The sequence below is a fragment of the Tiliqua scincoides genome, chromosome 2, assembly GCF_035046505.1.
Source record: "Tiliqua scincoides isolate rTilSci1 chromosome 2, rTilSci1.hap2, whole genome shotgun sequence".
NCBI lineage: Eukaryota > Metazoa > Chordata > Lepidosauria > Squamata > Scincidae > Tiliqua > Tiliqua scincoides.
In genome coordinates this window covers 266,065,616-266,092,515 of record NC_089822.1, presented here as the reverse complement: position 1 = coordinate 266,092,515, position 26,900 = coordinate 266,065,616, and the positions used below count along the sequence as shown (strand labels likewise).

Below are 26,900 nucleotides of genomic sequence, written 5' to 3'. Positions count from 1 at the left end.
ATTTACAGCAGAGGCAAGACTTGAACAGAGGACTTTCTGTTTCACAGCTCAGGCTTAAAGCACACCAAGGCCCCCTTTTGTACTCCAACAGTGGCCGGCATGGTTCTGCGGAAGGGGAGAGATCAGCTGATGAATGCTCAAATGTGTAGTGTGCCCCTTCAGAGGTGAGGGAGGGTAGCAACAAGGAAGAGAGACTTCTTGGTTGTGGCTCCCTGCTTGTGGAATCACTCCCCAGGGAGGGTCCCCTGGTGTTGACATCTTCTCTTTTTGGAACAAGGATCCTGTTTCTCTCTCCCACAGAAGAGGTGGAGAGCTTTCTGCTGGACAACCTTGCATCGGAAGAAGCCCTGCAGAGCTCACTGGAGGGTTTCGAGAAAATATCTCCTTTCTGACTGAGCTGGCCGAGAGTGAGTATCCTTCAGGGTTATGTCTATTTCCCTGAAGTAACCTGGAATGTTTTCTTCATTGTTATTGAAGTGGGGAAAAAAATCACAGTTTCTTGGAAATCTCCTACACAACCCTAAATATTTTGGCCTATTTCAACCAGCTTTGGACAAATCTCTCTTCAATCTCTCTTCTCTTCACCTATTACAGGTGTGTCAAAGAAGAAATTTCAGCAGATTAACCCGTTGAAAGATTGATTTTATTCAACTTTTCTGGAATGCTAACTTTTAGGACAGTGTACATCCATACGCACTCTTCTTTCTTTTGTAATACACGTGCAGATGGATATTTCTTTGGGTTTGTTTGTGATATCTAATAGCCCAGTCCTGTTCTTATGGTACACCCATAAGAACAGGTGTGAGTCTCAGCAGGTGTGACAGGTGTGAGTCACAGGTGTAACAGGTGTAACACTCGTAACAGGTGTGAGTCTCAGCAGTGCCACACTGATTGGCCACTGACAGAGTTCTGCCAGTGGAGAGGCACATTTGGCAGTGGGACAGGGATAGATCTCAGGGGTACTAGCACCTGCAATATCCAAAACCCCATCGCAGGCCTGACATGCCCCCAGCAGTCTGCTCAGATCCATGCCAGCAAGAGGTGGTGCAGATCTGAGGAGTGCCATGAGGGACACGGTAGCAGCTGAGGAGGTATATGTCAAAATGTTTTCTTTACTCTCCTCTCCTGGAGGGCCTGGCTCACTGCTGGCACACAGGATGCAACAGACACTGGCTTGGCTGCCCTGCACCCTGCGTGTCGATGGGGAAAGGATTGGGCTGATAATTCACGAAATAACATATGGAGGGGAAAATTTATTACTGGGAGGTTATTGCAAATAAGCCCATGTACCTGTGAGCACCAGTTCACATTGAGGATACTATGCTGAACACATGAAGGTGCCTGAGGACTAAACTGTGTGTGACATTAGAGGTGGCTACAGGCTTGAGTGAACTTTTCAGAAAAAACTTTTTGGCTTGAGACTGCAACGCAGAGTTCAGATGTGTCAGTCTTTTCCCTCCACTCTGTTTGCCCATTGAAAATCACCTCTGCAGAGCACCTTTTTTATCCTAGGAGTGCCACTGACGCAAATGGCATGTTTCCCAATTTTCAGTGGACAAACAGGGTGTAAAGGTAAGGGCCCAATCCTACTGGCACACTGTGCCAACAGAACATATGTTCTGGCCATGCAGCATGCTTTATGGCAGTTGGAAAAGCTGACGTGCCATTCTGTGCTGCTAGGCCTCCGGCGCAAACAGTGAGGGCCCATGGCTGTGTGCCAATGGCCTTTAAAGGACTCCTGGTGTAAGTCAGTGCAGGGAATGGGTGGTGGGCAGATCGGGACAAGAAGGGGGAGGAACAAGGTGAAGACTGGGGCTGGAGGGGCGTGTCCTGGCCAAGATGATTTGGGTTATAGAGGAAACATTACAAGTCACAATGACTCTATACAACCTCCAGATTTTAGAGGTAGCATATTTCTGATACAACTGTTGTAAGATGCAAGGAAATGGAAACAGATAATAATAATAATAACTTTATTTTTATCCCACCTTTCTCCCCAAAGAGACTCAAGGCGGCTTACAACATATAAAAACATAATTTAAAAACAAATAAAAACATATTAACACATCATAAAAAACAGCAGTCAGAGTAAAAAATAGGTAAAAAGAGCATAGAGCAGCAGCAAGTCATAAAAGAATCAGGCCTGTAAAAAATATTAAAAGATGTTAAAAAGATGTTAAAAGGCAGAGAACTCAGAAGGCCTGTTTAAACAGAAGGGTCTTCAGGCCTCGCCGAAAGGTCTCAAGAGAGGGAGCCATTCTTAAGTCAGAGGGAAGGGAGTTCCATAGCGTTGGTGCCACTACTGAGAAGGCCCTATTTCTTGCAGCTGCCCCACGTACCTCCCTAGGCGGAGGCACTTGTAAAAAGGCCTTCTCTGATGACCTAAGAGGACGAGCCGGATTGTACGGGAGCAGGTGATCTCTAAGATACCCTGGCCCAGAGCAGAATAGGGCTTTAAAGGTCAATACCAGCACCTTGAATTGGGCCCGGAAACGAATGTGCAGCCAGTGCAGCCGCTGGAGAAGCGGACTGACAGAGTCGAACCGCCTACCTCCAGTAACCACACGGGCCGCCGCATTCTGCACTAGTTGCAGTTTCCGAACCGTCTTCAAGGGCAGCCCCACATAGAGCGCGTTACAGTAATCTAATCTCGATGTCACAGAGGCATGGATCACCGTGGCCAGGTCTGCACGATCCAAGTACGGCCGCAGCAGAGTGCTCCCTGAGGCATCTGGGGGAGGGCCACTGTGGGACACAGGAAGCTAAGAACATAAGAACAGCCCTGCTGGATCAGGTCATAGGCCCATCTAGTCCAGCTTCCTGCATCTCACAGTGGTGCACCAAATGCCTCTGGGAGCACACAAGACAGCAAAAGACCCACATCCCAGTGCCATCCTTTGCATCTGGCATTTTGAGCTGGGCTAGGTGGGTCCTCGTCCTGATCCAGCAGGGCTCTTCTTATGTTCATATGTAGTTGGCAACCTTCAGTCTCCATAGACTCTGGTATCGTGCTCTGAAAGGTGGTTCTGGAACAGCGTCTAGTATGGCTGAAAAGGCCAATCCGGGAGTGACAATCCCTTCCACGCCGGGAGCAAGTGCAGTCTGTCCCTGGTCTGTCTCCCTGGCTATGGGCCTTCCTTCTTTGCCTCAGTCTGTTGGCCAAGCGTCTCTTCAAACTGGGAAAGGCCATGCTGCACAGCCTGCCTCCAAGCGGGCCGCTCAGAGGCCAGGGTTTCCCACCTGTTGAGGTCCACTCCTAAGGCCTTCAGATCCCTCTTGCAGATGTCCTTGTATCACAATGTCCTTGTATCGCAAGATGTCCTTGTATGTTCATATGAGCACCCAACAAATCTCTGTCTCATCTTTGATCTGCACAAAAAAGACACCCCGCCTACCCTAAACAATAGGATCGTCATCTCGCATTCCGTCCCTACATTTTTTGCAACTTTGTCTTACTATGATTAAAAATCTCATCGTGCTTTGTTCCTGCAGGATTTGTGTGCGAGTATGAGAGTGAGCCAGAACTCCATAGGGCGAGTTCAGATGAAATGGACCATCCAGAAGTGTTGGAGGAGAGCACCAGGAATCAAAATAATCTGAAGAAGCAGCAAAAGAAAACAGAAGCAAAACAGAAAGAATGGAGGAAATCGGTGACTTGTCAGGTCAGGACTTTTCATGAAGTCCCTGTCCAACCAAACTTGCAAAAGGGAAAGAGAAGGATTAAGTGTCCAGGGTGTGGGAAAAGCTTTGCTTCTACATCAGGGCTGAAGAAACACCAGAGAGTCCACACAGGAGAAAAACCCTATAAATGCCTGGAGTGCGGAAAGAGCTTTAACTGGAGATCACCTTTTGTTGAACATCAAAGGATGCACAGAGGTGTGAAACCGTACAAATGCATGGAGTGTGGAAGGAGCTTCAGCCGGAGAGACCATCTTATTTTACACCAAAGAATCCACACAGGGGAGAAACCGTATCCATGCTTGGAGTGCGGGAAGAGTTTCCGCACCAGTACACAACTGACGTTGCATCAAAGAATCCACACCGGGGAGAAGCCCTATAAATGTTCGGAATGTGACAAGAACTTCAGTAGCAAATCAGCCCTTATTTCCCACCAAAGAATTCATGCAGGGGGGAAGCCTTATAAATGTTCAGAGTGTAGGAAGAGCTTCAGTTCGAGCACATGCTTTATGGAACATCAAAGAACACATACAGGCGTGAAACCATATGTGTGCTTGGAGTGCGGGAGGAGCTTCAGGAGGGGAGACCATCTTATTTTGCATCAAAGAATCCACACAGGGGAAAAACCGTATCAGTGCCTGGAATGTGGAAAGTGCTTCAGTCAGGGCTCAAACCTTACTTCCCATCAAAGAATCCACACAGGGGAGAAGCCGTATAAATGCTTGAAATGCGGAAAGAATTTCCGCAGCAAATCGACGCATGCTTCACATCAAGAAATTTGCCCGGGGAATGCATGCTACAAATACTCTGAGTATGAAAAGAGCTTCATCTAAGAATCCACTCACAGGATAGATCTCATGAATAAAGGTATTTCTACGCACAGAGCAATCTCAGTTACCCTCTTGTTTGCTAGAGAATTTCTGCATAACTGAAGTTGTACAGCCGCCTTGGGTGCCTTTCGGGGAGAAAGGCAGAATACAAATCTAATAAATAAATAAATAAATAAAATAAAATAAATGCTTGGATTGTAATGAAAGCTTCTGTGATAAAACCAGGACTAATAAAACATCTGGGAAACCACACAAGTTCCTTTGGGACACAGAATCAAAGCAGAACAGACACAGAGGAAAAGGACAAATGTTTTCAAGGTGACGAGTTGTTCTTGGTTTGACTTAATAGTTCTTTAAGAGAGATTAGACTTTTTCCACCTTGAGAATTCACCTTCTTGTATTGTATTGGCAACCTTCAGTCTCGAAAGACTATGATATCGCGCTCTGAAAGGTGGTTCTGGCACAGCGTCTAGTGTGGCTGAAAATGCCAATCCGGGAGTGACAATCCCTTCCACACCGGGAGCAAGTGCAGTCTGTCCCTGGTCTGTCTCCCTGGCTATGGGCCTTCCTTCTTTGCCTCTTAGCCTCAGACTGTTGGCAAAGTGTCTCTTCAAACTGGGAAAGGCCATGCTGCACAGCCTGCCTCCAAGCGGGCCGCTCAGAGGCCAGGGTTTCCCACCTGTTGAGGTCCATCCCTAAGGCCTTCAGATCCCTCTTGCAGAAGTCCTTGTATCGCAGCTGTGGTCTACCTGTAGGGCGCTTTCCTTGCACGAGTTCTCCATAGAGGAGATCCTTTGGGATCCGGCCATCATCCATTCTCACGACATGACCAAGCCAACGCAGGCGTCTCTGTTTCAGCAGTGAATACATGCTAGGGTTTCCAGCACTGTGTTCCAGGACTGTGTTGTTTGGAACTTTGTCCTGCCAGGTGATGCCGAGGATGCGTCGGAGGCAGCGCATGTGGAAAGCGCTCAGTTTCCTCTCCTGTTGTGAGCGAAGAGTCCATGACTCGCTGCAGTACAGAAGTGTACTCAGGACACAAGCTCTGTAGACCTTCTTGTACCATTCAAGATTTGAGACTCTCTTGAGATTCCTTTTCCCATTGAGGAGGCTCCTGAAATGTAAAAAGAACTCCAGATTGGGACCTTACACAGAGGACCTTTTTGGGTCACCACAGGTTCTTCCTGTTGATGTGCTGCCTGCTTGTTCCTGCAAAATTCCCGTTTAACATTCCTGAAGACTAGAAGCACTGTGTCATGATCCAATACAGGTATTTGCAATTGTCCAAGGGAGAACAGCTTTACAGATTTTCAGAGCATTCTTCAAAGAGCTGCCCAAATGGTGTGCATTTAAACCTAGTGCAGCCCATGGAGAGTTGCCATGTTGGGCGGTCATTCAGATGGTAACAAGAATAATTGCAAGGAAGTGGGGATTGGGTTTCCCAGTCAGCTCCAGTTTCCAGCTCCTTCTTGCATCTGATGACAATGGTGGCTTTCTTCCCTTTCCCCCCAAATTTGCTCTGGAGGTTGGTATAAAAGGAAGGGACAAGTTTAATTCACATAAAGCACACAGTTAGCCTCTTGCACTTGCTACGGTCTCTGCAACCCTGGGGCTCCACCATTGTATGGGCAACCTTCAGTCTCGAAAGACTCTGGTATCGCGCTCTGAAAGGTGGTTCTGGCACAGCGTCTAGTGTGGCTGAAAAGGCCAATCCGGGAGTGACAATCCCTTCCCCACCGGGAGCAAGTGCAGTCTGTCCCTGGTCTGTCTCCCTGGCTATGGGCCTTCCTTCTTTGCCTCTTAGCCTCAGACTGTTGGCAAAGTGTCTCTTCAAACTGGGAAAGGCCATGCTGCACAGCCTGCCTCCAAGCGGGCCGCTCAGAGGCCAGGGTTTCCCACTTGTTGAGGTCCATCCTTAAGGCCTTCAGATCCCTCTTGCAGAAGTCCTTGTATCGCAGCTATGGTCTACCTGTAGGGCGCTTTCCTTGCACGAGTTCTCCATAGAGGAGATCCTTTGGGATCCGGCCATCATCCATTCTCACGACATGACCGAGCCAACGCAGGCGTCTCTGTTTCAGCAGTGAATACATGCTAGGGATTCCAGCACGTTCCAGGACTGTGTTGTTTGGAACTTTGTCCTGCCAGGTGATGCCGAGGATGCGTCGGAGGCAGCGCATGTGGAAAGCGCTCAGTTTCCTCTCCTGTTGTGAGCGAAGAGTCCATGTCCTTGTGGAAAGATCTGATGATGCTGAGGAGCCTGGGTGGACATCCGATCTTGGGGAGAATCTTGAAGAGGCCGTCTCTGCTGACCAGGTCGAAAGCCTTCGTGAGATCTATGAAGGCTATAAAGAGTGGCTGTCGTTGCTCCCTGCATTTCTCCTGCAGTTGTCTAAGGGAGAATACCATATCAGTGGTGGACCTGTTGGCTCGGAATCCACACTGCGATTCTGGATAGACGCTCTCTGCAAGTACCTGGAGCCTCTTTAGTGCAACTCGGGCAAACAGCTTTCCTACAACGCTAAGGAGAGAGATGCCACGGTAGTTGTTGCAGTCACCCCTGTCACCTTTGTTCTTGTACAGCGTGATGATGTTTGCATCCCTCATGTCTTGAGGTACTCCACCTTCTCTCCAGCAGAGACAGAGGATTTCATGCAGCTCAGTGACGATGATCTCTTTGCAGCATTTTAGGACTTCAGCAGGGATGCTGTCTTTTCCAGGTGCCTTGCCAAAGGCAAGGGAGTCCAGGGCCATGTGAAGTTCTTCTAGGGTTGGTTCACTGTCAAGCTCCTCCAACACAGGCAGGCACTCAATGTTGTTCAGCGCTTCTTCGGTGACTACATTTTCTCTGGAATATAGCTTAGAGTAGTGCTGCACCCAGCGTTCCATCTGCTGCGCCCGATCCTGGATGTCCTCACCTGTTGCAGACTTCAGAGGGGCAATTTTCCTCTGTGTTGGACCTAGGGCCTGCTTGATACCATCATACATCCCCTTGATGTTGCCCGTGTCAGCTGCTATCTGTATCTCGGAACAGAGCTGGAGCCAGTAGTCGTTAGCACATCTCCTGGCAGTCTGTTGGACTTTGCTGCGAGCAGTTCGGAGGACCTGCAGGTTGCGCTCACTGGGACAGGCCTTGTATGCTGCTTGAGCTCTCCTCTTTTCCTCAATGACTGGTGTCAACTCCTCAGAGTGGGCTTCAAACCAGTCTGCCGCCTTGTTGGTCTTCTTGCCGAATATGGACAAGGCGGTGTTGTAAACGGTATTCTTGAAATGTTCCCATCTGTTGGATGTGTTTGAGTCGGCCGGGCCTGGAAGAGATTCCTCAAGCGCTTGTGCAAATTCCTCCACTTTTCTCTGATCCCGGGTCTTGCTGGTATCAATGCGAGGTCTTCCTTCCTTTTTCGTGTGATACAGTCGCTTTGTTTGCAGTTTCACTCTGCTGCACACCAGGGAGTGGTCAGTGTCGCAGGCAGCACCATGATAACTGTGTGTGATCTTGATGCTGGGAAGGCTGGAGCGTCTGGTGAGGATCAGGTCGAGCTGGTGCCAGTGCTTTGATCTTGGATGTCTCCAAGAGACTCTATGTTGGGGCTTTGTGTTGAAGAACGTGTTGCTGACACAGAGACCGTGATGACAGCAAAACTCTAGCAGGCGTTGGCCATTTTCGTTCATTGGTTCAGCTCCACCATTATGCTTTTGGAAATGGGAGAAGACCCTCTCTCTCTTTATGAACCAGTGAGATGAGGTGTTGCAACATAAAGGCAGAAGCCCAGCACTCTCCCCATGCTGAAACAAGCACCTATCTGTTTTCCTTCAAGGGAAGGGAAGCTATACTTATGCACCCAAACGGTGCAGCCTGGCTGTTTGGTTGTGAGGTTAGCCTCTAGGTTTCATCAGAGGAGCGGAGAGAGTTCCCCAAGACTCTGACAGCCTCCCAGAGTCCAAGCAGAGGTGGGAGATAGCATGCAACCACAACTGACCAGGGCTGCAACCTGCCTAGAAGTTGCAACCTCTGACTAAGAGACTCTCTCCAGTCCAGTCATTTTCAACCAGTGTGCTGCAAAAGACCCGCAGGAGTTTGGAGCACAGTGTTTGAAAATTGCTGAAAAACTCTTCCAGGTTCTGTGACTGTGTTTCTAGGGCAACTGTCTGTAGTCACAAATTGTCTGTCCCTTTTCCTCTGCTTCAGTTAACCTCATAAATGGGCTAGCCCTACAATTGAGGCCGCTTTGGCCATTCAAGGACAATCACAAGGTCCCTTGTGATTATTTTATTTGGGTAATTTTTCACCTGTTTTTCATTTAAATATATCCTCTGAATGGCTTTCAATTTAAATGTGTCAATCCAAGAACAAATAGTAGTTGGCAACCTTCTGGTCTCGAAAGACTATGGTATCAAGCTCTGAATGGTGGTTCTGGAACAGCTTCTAGTGTGAAACAGCCTTTTCAAGAACAAATAAACCCTAAACAGTAACAAAGCAGCAAAAAACAATGGAAGAAACCATTCAACCAGTGAAGAAACCATATCTTCAAACTAAGAGCCAGTGTAGCAGCAATACTAAGAGATTTCAGCCGAGTGGCTGTCTGGAAGGGTCTTGTAGAGCTGGTGGAATGTGGCCCTCTGCAACTGGCCCCAGACAAAAGAAGTGCTGCCACATTTTGGACCAATTGAAGCTTCCAAGTAGACTTCAAGGGGAAGCCCCCCCCCCAACTTAGAGCATATTACAGTAGTCAAGACAAAAGATTCCAGGGCGTGCAATACGGTAGCAAGGTCCACTTGCATTAGAAATGGACACAGTTGCTGTGACAGCTGAGATGATTTTTAAAATTCCTTCTGGTCATCCAGGAACACTCAGAAATGATGCACCAGATCTTTGGACAAGGGATCATGACCTTGCCTAGGAAAGGCAGGTACTTGACTCATGATAACTATCTTAGTTCAACAGGTAGAGTTGAAAGCACTGTTTGATGTTGCTTGTTTATTGTTGAATTGTTAATTGTGCCGTTTTTTCTTTGTTTTATACCTTGTGCTGATATTTCTTTTGTCATTGTTTACTGTTGGAAAGGGGGGGGTGTCTCTAAACTAGGGACTGAAAGGTGGTGTATAAATTGTTTTACAAAGGATGGTCTTGATATGTAGATTTAGATCTATGCGTTTAGTATGATTAGTTCTAATTTAATGGTATTAACCTAGCAGAATAAGTGTTTGTAAGATTCATTAGTCCAAGAAAAATCAGTAACTTTAATAAATAAAAGAATAAGTGAATGTACAGCCTCCTGAGTTCTTTGACCTCCCACTGTATTGGTCTTTTCTGGGGCTAACCCTCCCTAATTCCCCCACAGTGTTTGATTCTGCATTTGATGGACTGTAATTGATTCAAGTATATACTGAAATACAGTCAGTGGTGTAGAAAGGGTGCAAAACACTAAGTTTTGCAGGGAGCCTCACCGCGATGTGTAAGTGGCCCCTCCCCCTCAGAGTCATTTCTGATGGGATTCACCTCCATTTTGCACCCACCACCCAGAATGGCTCTGAAGGGGGGGAAGGGCTGCTTGCACTCCGCAGTGAGGCAACCTGCAAAAACTTAGTGCTGTGACTAAGTTTAAGCAAAAACTTAGTGCTGTGACACTCTAGCTATGCCACTGTAACCTTTTCCATATCTCCATTGCTAGTTCCTGACCCTGAGAAACAATACCCAAACAATGTTAAGACCACCACGTCCTTTTGGAATATCCTTGGAATGGATGCAAAAGTCCTCTGCCTTTTGGCACTCATTTATCCTGATTTTCTCAATTTTAGGTACCAGGATGTTAACTGTTTTGGGCTTCTATGGATCTTCAGGATGGCCTATTTCATTACATTACATGTTGGCAACCTTCAGTCTCGAAAGACTCTGGTATCGCGCTCTGAAAGGTGGTTCTGGAACAGCGTCTAGTGTGGCTAAAAAGGCCGATTCGGGAGTGACAATCCCTTCCACACCAGGAGCAAGTGCAGTCTGTCCCTGGTCTGTCTCCCTGGCTATGGGCCTTCCTTCTTTGCCTCCTTCCCTCAGTCTGTTGGCCAAGTGTCTCTTCAAACTGGGAAAGGCCATGCTGCACAGCCTGCCTCCAAGCGGGCCGCTCAGAGGCCAGGGTTTCCCACCTGTTGAGGTCCACTCCTAAGGCCTTCAGATCCCTCTTGCAGATGTCCTTGTAGCGCAGCTGTGGTCTACCTGTAGGGCGCTTTCCTTGCACGAGTTCTCCATAGAGGAGATCCTTTGGGATCCGCCCATCATCCATTCTCAGGACATGACCAAGCCAACGCAGGCGTCTCTGTTTCAGCAGTGCATACATGCTGGAGATTCTTCCAGGACTGTGTTGTTTGGAACTTTGTCCTGCCAGGTGATGCCGAGGATGCATCGGAGGCAGCACATGTGGAAAGCGTTCATTTCCACATTTCATGTATTTCAAGCATCCTATTTCATGTATATGCATATAACCTGTCATATGCAGGTAGTTACCTAATTCAGGGAACATGATTCTTTCCCAACAAGGTGCTATAAACTTCATTTTTGTGTTTTGCTTCTAGCCCTCTGGGCATGAACGAAGTGCCTGTCTTTCCCCAATGAGCAACTATAGTCATTGGTCCTTTTGAGATTAGGGAGCAGAACCTTCTCTGGAACATAGGAAGCTGCCTTACGGCGAGTCGGACCAATGGCTCAGGTATGTCCAACACTGACTGGCAGCAAGCCTCTGAAGTTTCAGGCAGGAGTTTTTCCTCAGTGCTGCCTGGACAGGCTGCCAGGGATTGCTCCTGGGATCTTTTGGGTGCAAAGCAGGTCCTCCTCCACTGAGCTTTGACTCCTTCTTCCTGATCAAAGGTTGAGGCTTAAGGGAAGGGGTTGAGCCACAGCTGTGATATTTTTGTGCAAGCCAAGGAGCATTGCAGGCCAAATAAAAAGGGGCGTCTGTTTTTGGTTTGGTGGCAGAGCTCCCTTTCCCAGAGAGGACCTTGCAAACCAGGGAGGGGTTGGTCAGGGTGACCAGATCCAATGGAGGACAGCACACTTATACCTTTAACCATTGCATAGAAGAGAGAATTTTGGCAGGGGCAGCTCAACAGGGAAGGGTTTTAAAGCTGCCCCTGCCAAAATTCCCTCTTCTATATAATGGTTAGAGGTATAGGTGTGCTGTCCTCCATTGGATCTGGTCACCCTGGGGTGGGTGCTTCTAGGGGAGGGGGCCTGTGTTGCACTTCCTTGTAGCCGAAACAGGAGGAGGGGGAGGCTGTTGGTGCTTGGAGAGGTGAGGGGAAGGGATGGGGGTGGCAGCGCAGATGCAGCCTGATTGGGGGGGGAGAGGAATCCCAACTCTAAGGCTCCCCACTGATCCAAGCAGGGGCAGGGAGAGCACTGGGGTTCCTCTCCCCCCCCCCCAATCAGGCTGCATCTGTGTTGCCCCTTCTACTCAGAAGGAAGTCCCATTGAGTTCAGTGGGACTTACTCCCAGGAGTGTGTGTAGTGGGGGGGGAGCAGTCCTTGCTCTGATGTGGCACTGCCCAAGAAAGGCTCCCCATTGTTCCAAGCAGGGACAGGAGCCTTCTGGCACTGCCTCTTTCACATCAAAGGAAGGACTGCTCCCCCCCACCCCAGCCACACACACTTGGGCTGCAACACTGTGTGACAGTATGCACACTGTCCTGGGAAGTAAGCTCCACTGAACTCAATGGGACTTCCTTCTGAGTAGACATGCCTAGGCTTGGGCTGAAACACACCTGCACCTCTCTGTTCAAAGGCATGATTCAAGGGTCATCAGTGCTGCATTCAGGAATTCTGCAGCTGGCCTGGATTTTGCAACTGGGGTGGAGAAACTGACAGCCCTGGGCTGAAATGGCTTCCATGTGGAGCCATCAGGGCAAACAAAAAGACCACAAACACACTTCCAGCAACTAACAGCCCAATCCTATCCGCACTTTCCTAGGAGTAAACCCCATTGACTCTAATGGGACTTACTTCTGAGTAGACCTGCATAGGATCCGGCTCCAAGAGGGTCAACAATGGAGCCTCCATGTAAAAAAGGATGGAGGAGCAGAGCTTGGAAAATGCTGCTGAAACGGAGCCCTCTTTTCCCTTTCATTATACATTAAGCACTTCATTGGCTTCATTCAAGCACTGCGTTGGCTCGGTCATGTCGTGAGAATGGATGATGGCCGGATCCCAAAGGATCTCCTCTATGGAGAACTCGTGCAAGGAAAGCGCCCTACAGGTAGACCACAGCTGCGATACAAGGACATCTGCAAGAGGGATCTGAAGGCCTTAGGAGTGGACCTCAACAAGTGGGAAACCCTGGCCTCTGAGCGGCCCGCTTGGAGGCAGGCTGTGCAGCATGGCCTTTCCCAGTTTGAAGAGACACTTTGCCAACAGTCTGAGGCTAAGAGGCAAAGAAGGAAGGCCCATAGCCAGGGAGACAGACCAGGGACAGACTGCACTTGCTCCCGGTGTGGAAGGGATTGTCACTCCCGGATTGGCCTTTTCAGCCACACTAGACACTGTGCCAGAACCACCTTTCAGAGCGCGATACCATAGTCTTTCGAGACTGAAGGTTGCCAGTACAAAGTACAAAGCACTTCATTGCAAAGTTCTTTTCAAAGAGGTCAGTGTTTCTCAAACTGTGGGTCGGGACCCACTAGATGGATCGTGAGCCAATTTCAGGTGGGTCCCCATTCATTTCAATATTTTATTTGCAACATATTAGACTTGATGCGACATTAGTATTGTGACTGCATTTGGGGTAATGTTACAGTTCTGTACTTTCAACAGGCTACTATGTATGTTAAGAACATAAGAACATAAGAACAGCCCCACTGGATCAGGCCATAGGCCCATCTAGTCCAGCTTCCTGTATCTCACAGCGGCCCACCAAATGCCCCAGGGAGCACACCAGATTGTTGTTTTTTCAACAATGATAGTAAATAGGACTTACTCCTGGGTAAGTGCGAGTCGGATTGCAGCCTAGGGTTGTAAAAATGCTCCTGCTTGATGATGTCACTTCTGTCATGTGAATGACACATGTAGCAACTGTTACCCTGCACATGCCTGATCTTGTCTGATCTTGGAAGCTAAGCAAGGTCAGGCCTGGTTAGTACTTGGATGGGAGACTGCCTGGGAATACCGGGTGCTGTAGGCTTATACCAGGGGTGCCCAAACCCCGGCCCTGGGGCCACTTGCGGCCCTCAAGGACTCCCAATGCGGCCCTCAGGGACACCCCAGTCTCCAATGAGCCTCTGGCCCTCTGGAAACTTGCTGGAGCCCACACTGGCCCGACGCAACCGCTCTCAGCGTGAGGGCGACTATTAGACTTCTTGCGTGAGCTGAGGGACGAGGGCTCCCTCCACTGCTTGCTGTTTCACGTCTGTGATGCAGTAGCGGCAGCAAAGGAAAGGCCAGCCTTGCTTTGTGCAAGGCCTTTTATAGGCCTTGAGCTATTGCAGGACCTTCATTCATTCATATAAGTTCCACCTCTAGTATATTAATTTATGTAAACTTATGTAAATTTATTCAAATTTTAAATGTAAATGAATTCTCCCCCCCCCCCGGCCCCCGACACAGTGTCAGAGAGATGATGTGGCCCTCCTGCCGAAAACTTTGGACACCCCTGGCTTATACCATAGTCTTTCAAGACTGAAGGTTGCTAACCAGAATGATCATGACATCACTTTCCGGTGGGTCCTGACAGATTCTCCTGCTAAAAAGTGGGTCCCAGTGCTAAATGTGTGAGACCCACTGAAATAGATTTTTGCTCTATTTCTTTGCAAGGTTTTCAAAGGGTTAAAGCTACCGAGAGCTGCTTGCTAGAGAGGCCAAAGAAGCATGAGATGGGGGGGCTAGGAAGGAGTTGGGAGGCTCTTTTCCTGTCCAGGAGGGGTTTGGTTTTGAAATAGTAGCAGAAACAGGGGAGGAGGGAGAGGAAGACCTGTCTGCATGGAGAGGTGAGTTGGGGGGGGGGAATGCATTTCTTAATGGGAGGAGGCACCAAATGGGGGAGAGAATAAACCTGCCCCCCACCCCTACATCTCAGCCCCCCATCTATCCTCAGCAGGACCCTCTCCATGCCATTCTTCCTGCATTAGTGAAATGATCCCCCTCTCCTGGTTCTGTTGAAGGCATAACAGGGTCATCACTTCTGCTTATTTTAGGATGGGGGAAAATTTGTAATGGGGGGGAACTGAGTCTTTGGAAACGGGCCACGGCTTAGTGGCAAAGTACCTGGTTTGTGTGCAGATGTCACAGTCCCTGGAAGCATCTCCAGGTGGGGGGCAGAGAAAATTATCTCCCCCCCATGAGACTTTAGGGCAGGGATAGCGGTGAAAAGAGCCCCCAACTATTTCTTTTTCTTTATGTAAATGTTCAACGTCACCCTTCAGAAAACGTCCCAGGGTGGCGCAGATGCCAGGCAAAGCGCAACTAAAAAGCGGAGAGACTCCCGGCAGTCACTTTCCACTGAAATTCCATTTAAAAACCAGTTGAAACACACATCGAAAGAAAGTCGAAAGACCTTCCTTAAAGAAGCCAAAGTGTTGCCCCTGATTTAGTAAATCTACTCTGGCAAGAAATATAAATGGACAGGATGGCAAAGGAGGACATGGAAATTGAGAAGTAAATTACTAAGGATGTCACAATTAGTAACCTTTTACATAAGAAGAGCTCTGCTGGATCAGGCCAAAGGTCCATCTAGTCCAGCTTCCTGTGTCTCACAGTGGCCCACCAAATGCTTCAGGGAACACACAAGACAACCTGCATTCTGGTGCCCTCCCCTGCATTTGGCAACCAGAGGCAGCCTACCTCTACCTTGCACATACCTACCATGGCTTGTCACCCGTGATGAACTTTTCCTCCCAAAATTTGTCCAATCCCCTCTTAAAGGCATCCATCACTACTTTCTGTGGCATGGAGTTCCATAGACTAATTACATGTTGGGTAAAGAAATACTTTCTTTTGTCTGTCCTAACTCTCCCAAAACTTTCGTGGATGTCCGCTGGTTCTGGTGTTATGTGAGAGGGAAAAGAGCATCCCTCTATCCACTATATCCATCCCCTGCATGATTTTGTATGTCTCAGTCATGTACCCCCTCAGGCGCCTCTTTTCTAGGCTGAAGAGGCCCAGATGCCGTAGCCTTTCCTCATAAGGCTTTGCATTCACCTCCGTTTTGCTCCTACCACCCAGAATGGCTCCTCAGGGGAGAGGCCGCTGGCACGCTTCGGTGAGGCTCCCTGCAAAGCACTTTGCACCCCCTGTAGCTATACCACTGGCAGGAGGTACATGCAGCAGGAATGCACGTCTCTCACTGCGTGATGATAAAGTCTCGAAAGGCAGTTCTTAAACTTTGTATGTGGGTGTTGTAAGACTGTGGTGGCAGCACCTTTGCTCTCTCTCAGTCCCGCTTCTGCCTTTCTTCCCCAGAGAGAAACCCGCTGCCCCAGTCTAGGAGAATAGGACCTCTGGCATCCTCCATTTTATTCTACCAGTTTCAGTACCTAGGAAGAATTACTGTGAGATCAGGCTGGAATGAAAATGGAGGAGCAAGACCCAGCAGGCCGTACACACGGAGAGGGCGCACAGGGTGCCCGAGAAGACCTTCCTTTCTCTCACATGGAGAGTATCGGAAAAGTCCTGCAGAGAATACCAGAAATACAGGTGAAACAGGAGCCAGGTGAGGGGCTGCTTCAGCACTGGGAAATGCAATGGCAGGAGTTCCTGAAGACAGTGGAGTGCCCTCAGCCAAGGCTGGAAACCCCTCATTTGCAAGAGGAACCCCCACCCTGGGATGATGCCAAGGCCTTCCTGGCCTCCTTTGAGCAAGTGGCCGAGGCCTGCCGGTGGCCCAAGGACGAATGGGTGGCCCGACTCCTGCCAGCTCTCAGTGGAGGGGCCAAGCAGGCATTTGTGAGTCTGGAGGCCAAAGACAGAGAGGACTATGGGAAAGTGAAGGTGGCCATCTTAAAAAGAGATGCCATCAGCAGCGAGAAGCAACGCCAACACTTCAGGCATTTCTGCTACCAGGAGGCAGAGGGGCCGCGCGGAGCTTATGGCCACCTCCAAGAACTTTGCTGTCGGTGGCTGAAGATCGACAGGCATTCCAAAGAGCAGATCCTGGAACTGCTGATCTTGGAGCAGTTCTTGACCATCCTGCCACCAGAGATCCAGAGGTGGGTCAGGGAACGTGGCCCAGAGACCTGTGTCCAGGCAGTAACCCTTGCAGAAGATTTCCTGCAGATGCAACAGGAGGCGAGCGGTTGGGAACAGCAGGTGAGAAGGTTTCATCTTGGCCATGAGAGGCTTATGCTTAAAGTTGGGGCAAAGAGTAAAGGGGAGCAGGAGGCTGTTTGAAAGCTGGTCATTTTCAGCCTCTCCTGGATTGCAATCAGTGCTGGGAAGGGCAAAGTTTGCTCACTGGGACACAGGGTAGAGCAGCATCTTCCACCCAGTGTGTCGCAAATGGTCCACAGGTGTGCCACAAGAGTTTTGGGGAGGAACATTTGTTAGTAGGGCCAACTGGGGGGGATGTGAGCCCTCCATCAGGAGCATGGTTTGCCTTGTCAATTGTCAAAAAAAACTGATGGTGTACCTTGACACCTTTAGCACCTTATCAATGTGCTGTTAGATGAAAAAAGTTGAAAATTGCTGGGGGTAGAGGGTGGCAGTCATCCTCTGCAGTCTGGTCTCTCTCCTCTAAAAGTGATTCTCACTAGTCCAGGAAGCTGGAGTAGATGGGCCTTTGGCCTGATCCAGCAGGGCTCTTCTTATGTTCTTATGTTCTTACTATTTCAGCTGGTGACAAGATTGGAAGAGGCCACCGCAAGTTCCTTCAAGGCAGACTCTGTTCCATCTGGCCCTGCGGAGAGGCAGCTGTGGAAGGAGGCCAAGCAGGAAGAAGACGGGGAGGCCAGGCTGCTGGGTAAGGATTGCTTATGCGTCAACTTTTGCTCTGTGGTTCGTGGATTGTGTTCACAGTGTGTGACTACAGTGATTGTCAACCTTTTTTGTCTCATGGCTCACTGAGAAGGTACTAAAATTGTCAAGGCACACCATCGGTTTTTGAACAATTGATAAGGCACACCATGCTGTTGGTGGGGGGCTCATATCCCCCAATGGTCCAATTAATAAATGACCCTCCACCAAACATTTGCGGCACACCAGTGTGCCACGGCACAGTGGTTGAAAATGGCTGCCCTACTAAATACCCTGGAGCACCCCCTCTCATCATAATCTTATATATTCCATGTTCTTCCGTTTGCTTATTAAGTACATAAGAACAGCCCCACTGGATCAGGCCATAGGCCCATCTAGTCCAGCTTCCTGTATCTCACAGCGGCCCACCAAATGTCCCAGGGAGCACACCAGATAAAAAGAGACCTGCTTCCTGGTGCCCTCCCTGGCATCTGACATAGCCCATTTCTAAAATTAGGAGGTTGCACATACACATCATGGCTTGTAACGCATAATGGATTTTTCCTCCAGAAACTTGTCCAATCCCCTTTTAAAGGCATCCAGGCCAGACGTCATCACCACATCCTGTGGCAAGGAGTTCCACAGAACTCATGTTCCACAGAACTCATGTTATTCATGTTTTTCTCTTTGAGATGTCATGATTCATCTTTAATGAATCAAGTGCGTGTGGTGAAAGTTCATGCTCTTAAATTTGTTATCAGCCACCTTGAACATTGGTGGAAGAACATACTTTTTCCAGCATGGGTGCAGCCACAACAAAGCCCCAAGGTAAAGGAACAAACATTCCCTTACCTTGAGGTGGCCTCCATGACTGCCCCCATCACCACAGGATTGGGCCCTAGATATACACAAATGTGGTATATTACTGGACTCTCATTTTAGGGATGGCAAGAATCCTAAAATGAGACTTTCAAAGTCACTGTCATGCCACTGTCATACCTAATTGGTTGGTTGGCAACCTTCAGTCTCGAAAGACTATGGTATAAGCCTACAGCACCCAGTATTCCCAGGCGGTCTCCCATCCAAGTACTAACCAGGCCTGACCCTGCTTAGCTTCCGAGATCAGACAAGATCAGGCATACTGTACTGGTATTAACTGGGTCTCTACCTAATTAAACATTGCATTTAAAAGAAATTTTTGCTTTGGATTCTTTATTTTGAATACTTTGGATTCAACTTGAATACTTTGGATTCAAAAAGTGTCTCAGCAATTTGCCCCTGACCAAAAGCCTGTCTGAGCACAAAGTTGTCTTGCTGGTCTTTGAAAACTCGTCAGGGATGGCCATTTCCGAACCACCATGTGATGTGATGAAACACTGAGCAAGGTTGTGCTTCCAGATCTTAAAGCGAGGGAGATTTCATACAGTGACAGCAGCAAAAGTCTTGACATTTTTTTTCCTCTGCTTTCTCAAAGGTTGCATGCAAGTGAATGTTTCTGGAGAAAAAATTCTGGAAAATTCTGAGCCAGATGAGGCATCCCAAAGGAGAGTGAGAGAGAACATTTCCCAGAATCAGGAAGAAGAAAACAGTTCTGGGAATTGGCAAAGCCCAAAGAGGTGGCAGAGAAGCCCTCCAGGAAGCAGAATGAATAAACCCACTCCTGACATGGCAAACAAAATCCTCCTTAAAAGCCTTCTAGAGCACAAAGAAGAGATGCCCAAGGAAGGCTTCAGGCAGGAGTTAGGCTTTCCCAAACATGGAAGAGTCTGTGCTCAAGAGACACCACTTCAATGCACTGAGTGTGGGAAAAGCCTCATTCGCAAGGACCAGCTTGTGAGAAATCAGCGAATCCATGCTTTGGAAAGGCCCCGTAAATGCTCTTACTGTGGTAAAGGTTTCTGCCAGAGGTCAAATCTCATTTTCCATGAGAGAACCCATGCGGAGGAGAGGCCGTTCCAGTGCTCAGCCTGCGGGAAGTGCTTCAGCCGTAATTCTCTCCTGATCAAGCACGAGAGGACTCATGGGGGAGAGAAACTGTATACTTGCTCCACCTGTGGAAAGAGCTTCGTTTATAACTGGAACCTTATCAAACATAAAAAGAAGCACACAGGGGAAAAACCGCACCAGTGCTCTGCCTGTGGGAAAACCTTCTTTGAGCGTTCAGACCTTATCAGACATGAGAGAACTCACACAGGAGAGAAACCCTATAAATGTGCCACCTGTGAGAGGAGCTTCAGTCAGAAGTGGCTTCTGATTAAACATGAAAAAACCCACACAGGCTAGAAATCCTGCAAACATTTGCAGTGTGGGAAGAGATTCCGTTGATGCCTAAACCTTATTTCTCATTAAAAATGATAATAAATACAGGTGGGAGAGGATCCATATACAGGCAAGCCCCCATATTCGCGGATCCGGTATCCTCGGAGTCAGTTATCCATGTATCTGGATCCGCCGTCCCCCCACCATTAAAACTATCTTAATTTTTACAGTTGTGCTTGCAGTCACAAGTGTTTGTTCCTTTCTTGCTGAACTGAATGTGCAGGCAGTTGGCCTGAAGGCTAGTGGGAGACTGAGGGCCAAAATCCTATCCAACTTCCCAGCACCGGTGCAGGAACAATGCAGACCAAATGAGTCTGCATTGTTCCCATACCTTGAGTGATCCCATACCTTGAGTGGCCCCCTGTGACTGCCTTCCCACCATGCACTGCTTCCCACCATGCACCATGCATTTCCCAAGCATGCACTGCTTGCCCCATTGTCACAGCTGCACCAGCACTGGAATATTGGATAGGATTTGGCTGTAACTGAACAAAAAAAGGAAGCAGGAACTCCTGCTTCTTGCGAACATAAGAACATAAGAAGAGCCCCGCTGGATCAGGCCAAAGGCCCATCTAGCTCAGCTTCCTGTATCTCACAGTGGCCCAGCAAATGCCCCAGGGAGCACACAAGACAACAGACACAACCTGCATCCTGGTGCCCTCTCCTGCATCTGGCAATCAGAGGCAGCCTACCTATAAAACCAAGAGCTTGCACATACCTACCATGACTTGTAACCCGTGATGAACTTTTCCTCCAGAAATTTGTCCAATCCCCTCTTAAAGGCACCCAGGCAAGATGCCATCACTACTTCCTGTGGCAAGGAGTTCCACAGACTAACCACACGCCGGGTAAAGAAATAGTGCTGGGTAATGTTTAGTTTGTTTCCTCTCTGTAGAATGCAGGTTTGTTGCTGGCATGTTTGGTTCTTTAGTTTACGAAGAATGTTAAGGAACAAACACTGGCCCTGCAGCTATGAAAATCAAAGGTACTTGTGATGGACACAGGGGGTGCTAGTCATATAGAATTACTCCATATCTGCAGTTTCCTTATCCATGGGGGGGGGAATGGAATTGCTGCAAAGAGGTCCCCCCGCCTGTAAATTCTTACATTTGGGAGGGACTATATTCACAGGTCATTTCTGATTAAATGTTTGAAAATCTTCAGTGAAGAAAAATAGACATAGTGCCAGTTCAGAAAATCATCTAAAATTTAGATGATTTCCCATTTATGATAACCTATTTTAAACCATGGTTTAGAAACCATGGTTTAAAATAGATGATCATAAATCGGACTGCTTCCTTTTTGGGCTCACTCTCTTCTTTTCCTTCGAGCACCACAGTAAAAGAATGAAAGTTTTTCCTTTCAGTTAAACCATGTGTAATCTGAACTTGAGGAACTGTGGTTTATTCTAGTTGTGGTTTGTTATTCTAAAGCAGGTATCCATAGATCCTACACTCAGCGTATAGTTGGTCTGTGGAACTCCTTGCCACATAATGTGGTGATGGCATCTGGCCTAGATCCTTTTAAAAGGGAATTGGACAAATTTCTGGAGGAAAAGTCCATCACAGGTTACAAGCCATGATGTGTATGTGCAACCTCCTGATTTTAGAAATGGGCTATGTCAGAATGCCAGATGCAAGGGAGGGCACCGGGATGCAGGTCTCTTGTTATCTGATGTGCTCCCTGGGGCATTTGGTGGGCTGCTGTGATATACAAGAAGCTGGACTAGATGGGCCTATGGCCTGATCCAGCAGGGCTGTTCTTATGATCTAATTCAACCTGGACAAAACAGAGATGTTCAGAAAACAGTTAGCAGAAAATTGGGCAAACCAAACCACTTTTTTCCCAAATGGATTTGAATATGCCGGAACTGAACTTTTTGTTTGCCAAGCTGTGTTCTAAACAGAAGGCAGTGACAGGCTTTTTTGCATCTTTTACTATGTTTTCACCACCAGCTTACACAAAATAGCACACAAGAGAAATCTGTTGTGAGAATATTTCTGTAAACAACTGCTTTTATGGATTTTTCTTTCTTTTTCAGAAAAGACTTTGAAATGGAGGGACTTGTATTAGTGCTGTGACTATTGGCCAGGCAAATGAATTGCAGTACCCATGTACAGTATCTTCACAAGGCAATGTTTTCTGTACACAAAACCTCCAGCCAAATAAAGATTTTTTTTCCCCCAGTGCAGGGGTGTCCAAAGTTTTTGGCAGGAGGGCCACGTCATCTCTCAGACACTGTGTCAGGGGCCGGGGGGGGGGATTAATTTACATTTAAAATTTGAATAAATTTGAATAAATTTACATAAATGAATATATTAAAGATGAACTTATATGAATGAATGAAGGTCTTGCAATAGCTCAAGGCCTATAAAAGGCCTTGTACAAAGCAAGGCTGGCCTTTCCTTCACTGCCACTGCAGCATTACAGATGTAAAACAGCAAGCAGTGGAGGGAGTCTTCATCCCACAGCTCATGCAAGACGTCAAAAAGTCCCCCTCACACTGTGTCAGGCCAGTGTGGGCTCCAACAAATCTCCGGAGGGCCAGAGGCTCATTGGAGACTGGGGGCTCCCTGAGGGCTGCATTGAGAGGCCTCGAGGGCCGCAAGTGGCCCCAGGGCCAAGGTTTGGGCACCCCTGGCTTAGAGACAATCAGAGCCTCCAGTGAAAACACAAGCTTTACACCAGGTTGCCCTTGAAATGCCTGTTCTTATGTGCCCTGCCTTTCCAGCTCCTCATGTGCATATTTTTTTTAAAAGGAATGTGCAACTCCCACACCTGTGTGTGTACATGCTGCAGCCAGCCACACTGCAGGCTCCCCCCAATTTGAGATTCCCCTACTTTGTAACTTTCTAAAAGAGTAAAAACTCAGTGTGCTGTGGGATGCAAGTATCTTGTCTTATGTGCTTCCTGAGGCCTCTGGTGTGCCGCTGTAAGATACAGGAAGCTGGACCAGATGGACCTTTGGCCTGATCCAGCAGGGCTGTTGTTCTTATGCCTGCAGGAATCAAGGTTGCACGCAGTGTCCGTCTTTGAAGCTGCTCTAAATACGCTGCAACTTACCAGAGAGCTTTACAGAGAGAGGTGGATAGACATTGTAGTATGACGTGCACACCTTAGGTGCCAGAAGGTCTTGGGCTGGCTCTGGAACTTTCTCAGTCCAGGTGCCAAAACTGCTACCCTGCCTGGGGATATCCTGGGCGTGTGGGGGGTTTCCAGCCCTTTGGGATATAGAAGGAAGTCCCAAATTGCCAGGGGCAAGGAAGACGCTATATATATATTATATTAAGAATATTTATACAGTATTCAGCTTTTCAGCAGGGTTAGTTGGCAACCTTCAGTCTCGAAAGACTCTGGTATCGCGCTCTGAAAGGTGGTTCTGGAACAGCGTCTATTGTGGCTGAAAAGGCCAATTCGGGAGTGACAATCCCTTCCACACCGGGAGCAAGTGCAGTCTGTTCCCGGTCTGTCTCCCTGGCTATGGGCCTTCCTTCTTTGCCTCAGACTGTTGGCCAAGTGTCTCTTCAAGCTGGGAAAGGCCATGCTGCACAGCCTGCCTCCAAGCGGGCCGCTCAGAGGCCAGGGTTTCCCACTTGTTGAGGTCCATTCCTAAGGCCTTCAGATCCCTCTTGCAGATGTCCTTGTATCGCAGCTGTGCACAGCAGTTTACACAGCAGTGACAAATGATTCCCTGTCCCCAAAGGGCTTGCAGTCTAAAAACAAAAAAAATACCAGCAACAGCCACTGGAAAAGATGCCATGCTGGGGTGAAGAGGGAGAGTTGCTCTCCCCTTGCTTAATATAAGAGGACACCATTTTGACAGGTGCCTCTTTGCCCAGTTAGCAGGGGTGACTCAGCTTTTAGTCCTGCATTGACATATCTGGATGTAGTGACTTAAAGCAGCCCTCGGAGAATGAAGCCTTGTGTCTGTCCATCTCTCATCCTGGAGTCAGAGGAGTCACTGCAGGACATTAGGGGAAAGCTTTAGTTGCCAAAACCTGTCATGGGAACTCCATGCCACTTGGTATGAGCAACACTGAGGGAAACCAGACTCTCCAGAGGGTCGTCTGAGCTCCTCAGAAGCAGCATGTGTCTCCTCCAGTCCTCCTCCAGCAAAATAGCCAGTGCAGACTGGAGGAGCTCCATGTCAGGCTTCTTAGCTTGTATCTGGCAGGGCCTCCACCAGTCCCAGCCCTCTTCCAGGTCTGATCCTCCCCTCCGTCCACCCTGTTCTGCCCACTCCTTGCCTGGAATCCACCCAAAAATTATTAAGGCTAATGGGTTCTGAGCTGTCTGTAACAGATCAAGAGAGAGATCTTGCTGGTGGTCACCTCGATGAAAGCGTCAACCCAATGTGCAGTGGCGGTGGAAGGCTAATTCCATGCTGGGGATAATTAGAAAAGGTATTGAGAATAAGACGGCTAATATTATAATGCCTTTGTACAAATCGATGGTAAGGCCACACCTGGAGTATTGTGTCCAGTTCTGGTCGCCGCATCTCAAAAAGGATATTGTAGAAATGAAAAAAGCGTGATTAAAATGATTACTGGGTTGGGGCACCTTCCTTACAAGGAAAGGCTACGTCATTTGGGCCTCTTCAGTCTAGAACAGGGGTCTCCAAACCCCAGCCTGGGGGGCCAGATGAGGCCCTTGGAGAGTCTCTATCCAGCCCGCAGTCAGCCTCTGATCCCCCGAGAGCCTCTGACCCAGTTGACCAAACACAACCAGAGTTGTGTTTATGGGGTGGGGGAATGGGGGTCCATTTAAGTGTGTGCTTTATTTCTTGGGCTGTGTGGTGCTTGGAGAAATCCTGGACATTTGAGCCCATTCATTCATTCATTCATTCATTCATTCATTCCATCCAAGATCTAACTCTAATGTATTTATTTAAATTTCATATTTAATTTTTTTTTCAGGCCCTCAACACTGTGCCAGATATTTGATGTGGCTCTTTGGCCGCAAAGTTTAGAGACTCCTGGTCCAGAAAAAAGGCGCCTGAGGTTGGACATGTTTAAGACATACAAAATCATGCAGGGGATGGACAGAGTGGATAGAGAGATGCTCTTTACACTCTCACACAACACCAGAACCAGGGGACATCCACTCAAATTGAGTGTTGGGAGAGTTAGAAAGAAAATATTTCTTTACTCAGTGTGTGGTTGGTCTGTGGAACTCCTTGCCACAGGATGTGGTGATGGCATCTGGCCTGGACACCTTTCAAAGGGGATTGGACGAGTTTCTGGAGGAAAAATCCATTATGGGTTACAAGCCATGATGTGTATGTGCAACCTCCTGATTTTAGATGCAATGTCAGATTTTAGGGCTATGTCAGATGCAAGGGAGAGCACCAGGATGAGGTCTCTTGTTATCTGGTGTGCTCCCTGGGGCATTTGGTGGGCCGCTGTGAGATACAGGAAGCTGGACTAGATGGGCCTTTGGCCTGATCCAGCGGGGCTGTTCTTATGTTCTTATGATTTTGGATTTGTTTGGATTTCAGAATAATTGCATAAATATAATGAGAACTGCTTCCTCTTGCCCTTTTCACTGTTATCCATACAGATGTCTGCTGGTCTCTGATATTTTTCAACAATGTCTGTATAGGTACCCACTACTGGGCAGATAACAGAACCTGCCTGTACCTGCACTGTACGTGGGAATGAGCACAGGGCAGTCTAATGTCCACACTATAGAAAAAGAGTCTAGGACAAAGATGTCTGGATTTTGGAATAGTCCGGATTTCACATGTCCGGGCAAGGGGTAATCTACCAGTAGTGCTTTTCCCAAAATCCTCCATAACACACAGAGGCTTCTTGGCAGGTGCTGCTGAAGACATGGAAAGGATTCTGAGAAGCCAGGCATTGTACTCAAATAAGTTACATGAGACATGACTCTGAATTATGTCATTACAAAGCAAAGACAAAGCCCTTTACCATGCTCTCATACGCCGCTTGTGAAATCTGGATGTGCAAGACTTCTGGTTCCATTTACAGCAGTGTTCCTCAAACTGTGGGTCAGGACCCACCAGGTGGATCCCTATTCATTTATTTTTAACATATTAGACTTGATGCTGCCATGGCATTGGACTGCATTTGGGGAAACCTTACAGATTTGTACTTTGAACAGGCTACTCTGTATATGCTTTTAACAATGAGAGTCAATGGGACTTATCCTGGGTAAGTGTGGGTAGGATTACAGCCTAGGACGGTTAAAAATTTCCCTGCGGGATGATGTCACTTCCGGTCACGACATCACTTCCAGCAGCTCCTGACAGATTCTCCTTCTAAAAAGTGGGTCCCGGTGCTAAAAGTTTGAGAACCACTGATTTACAGGAACAGCACTTTTTATCCAGGTTTCACAGAAGCACATGAGGAACACAGTAAGAAGCGAAATGGTCTGTTTCTTGCTCAAGCCAGTGGGAAGCGGATTGCTGTGGTTTGCACTGGTAGCAGGTTGGAGGCAGCAGTGACAGCCTTGGGCTGAGAGGTACCCCTAATCCGCTGCCCCCTCAGCCACCAGCCACTGATGCGACCCACATCGGGTGTCCTCAGGGATGGGCCAGCAGTATAGATGGGCATAAACAGTACTTCTGCCACCACTGTGCTTTTCAGGAAGTAAACATTATGGGCGGAAGGGGGAGCTGGAAGGGAGCTTGTATTGGTTTGGTGACAAATTTGCATTCCCTTAAACTTTGGCTGAATGTTTTCCAGCCTTCAAAGCATTTGAGATTCATTTATTATCATTCTTATTTATAAAGCGCCTGCTTGTGTTAGGTGTTGTACAATAATTCCAAAAGAAGCCTCCTGCCCACAGGCTTACAGTCTAGTAAAGGAAGAATACGTTCGGGCGGGTTGTGTAGGAGGGGAGAAGGCGAGTGAGTATCAAGGGGTTGGAAGGTGGCAGAGGATAGCAAGGGCTGGACGTCTGGTTGCTGGATGTTCTGCTGAGAAGAAGAAAGGAGGACGGAAGTAGGAGATGGAGGTGGAAACCTTAAGCATCGCTAGGAGCCAGTACAGTAAACAGTAAGTGCTAGAAGCCTGAACCAACGAGGAGAGAGAGAAAGGAATCCAATAGAGAGAACAGAATCAAGGATCAAAACATTGGGACTGTCCAAGCGTACATGCCAAGGCATGGTCTCTGGTGGCTGCTGGAGA

General features: G+C 48.1%; 1 pseudogene; it reads left to right on the top strand.

Moving 5' to 3' along the window:
* Positions 1–336: 336 nt before the first annotated feature.
* Positions 337–26,900, top strand: part of LOC136640328 (zinc finger protein 208-like) — a 211,533-nt pseudogene continuing 184,969 nt past the window's right edge.